This window comes from Suricata suricatta, chromosome 14, assembly GCF_006229205.1.
Source record: "Suricata suricatta isolate VVHF042 chromosome 14, meerkat_22Aug2017_6uvM2_HiC, whole genome shotgun sequence".
NCBI classification, from domain to species: Eukaryota; Metazoa; Chordata; class Mammalia; order Carnivora; family Herpestidae; genus Suricata; species Suricata suricatta.
In genome coordinates, this window is record NC_043713.1 from 88369379 (window position 1) to 88370862 (window position 1484).

At 57.2% G+C, this 1484-nt stretch overlaps 1 long non-coding RNA gene across 2 annotated transcripts in view; it reads right to left on the reverse strand.

The window, feature by feature from the left end:
* Positions 1-309, reverse strand: part of LOC115278324 — a 3298-nt gene extending 2989 nt beyond the window's left edge. For both annotated transcript variants that reach the window (XR_003902807.1, XR_003902806.1), the window contains exon 1: positions 156-309. This is a non-coding gene — a long non-coding RNA (uncharacterized LOC115278324). The remainder of the gene's footprint in view (positions 1-155) is intronic.
* Positions 310-1484: the final 1175 nt, after the last annotated feature.

A 1484-nucleotide genomic window follows, 5' to 3' on the forward strand; every position in this document is an offset into this window, starting at 1 on the left:
ACCTCGGGGCGGGACCAACAGGCGGGGTCCACTCCAGCCCGTGGGCACGCGGCTGAGGGGTTCCACACGCGGGGTCAGGAGCCAAAGAATCGGGACAAACCCGGTCACAACAGCAACATCCGGAGTTAGAGTCCCTCCTGCCCACACGGACGCACCCAGTCGGAGAGGAGGCATCTAGGACCCGTCAGAGACCACAGAAGTTTCGGGCAGACGCACTTGGGGAATGAAGGTCCGTCACTGAAGACACAGCTGGTGAGTCAGGGACACCTCCCAGCTCCGTCAGAATTGATGGTCAGGTACATCTCAGGTGAGACCCTTTTAAGATACATTAAATGGATGTGTTAAGAGATACGTAAAACCAGGGGAGACACACCTGGGTGATTAGGGGACACCCCCCTTTCGGTGACACCCCCCCAGCTCCGAGTGCCTATCAGAGGAGGCATGCTTACAGAACTGGAGAAACCCCAGGCGTCACCGGTCAGGGTACACACGGAACAAGGGTCACGTCCCACATCGGAGGGGACGTCCTCCGGGGAGGAGGGCGTGATCTCACGTCACAGTAAACACTGTGGGGAATGCAGGAAACATCACCGGTTGGCGTAGTTAGGAAGACCTCCACGGTCCTGGCAGACACAACTCGGGGATCGGGAATGACAAGCCCGGGGAGTCAGGACAACTGCCCAGGTCGGAAGGCACATCTGGGGCAGCAGAGCGGCCGCCACATCGGTGTAGACCTGACCCGCGGGCTGTGGGCCAGCCACCGCCTCCAGGCGGAGACACCTGTGGTTTGAGAGAGAGCAGTGGGTAGAGATCTAGGAAGTGCAGACATACGTGGCGAATTAGAGTCGTCCACGGGCAGGGAGACCACCCGGGGCCCTCGGGGTTCCAGGTCAGGGCAGGGAAGCCTGCACAATGGGGTGAGGTCAACGGTCACCGTCCATCTTCTGGAATTAGGGAGCTGTCCAGGGGGAGAGCAAACACGACGGGGGTTAGACAGGCCAGGCGGACACGCCTGGGGACAAGGGAGTGACCAGAGTCAGGCACAGCCTGGGGATTATGGGCACATCACAGACCAGAGCAGACACAGCCGAGGAATCAGGACATTCAAGTCCACGCAGAAAAACCAAGAAATGTGAGACCTCCTGTGGCAGCGTGGACATATCTGGGGAAACATGCCGCAAGTCTGCAGAAACACAGGACAAAGTATAACGACCTCCGAGCTCAGGGCAGACACCCTGGGGATTAGAGACAAGCCGGGTACACACGCTTGGACCAACAGTGGGACAGATCACCTCAGGAATTAAGTGGATTTCCAGGTCAGTGTATACATACTGGATAATTAGGTAAATACCTCGTGTAGACACACATAGAGTTTAACAAGACAACCCAGGACACAGTAGGTACTCACGGTGAGTGAGGAAGTACCCGTTTGCACCAGACACAGCTTAGGTATCAGGGATTTATCTCCTGTCAGTGTAGACACA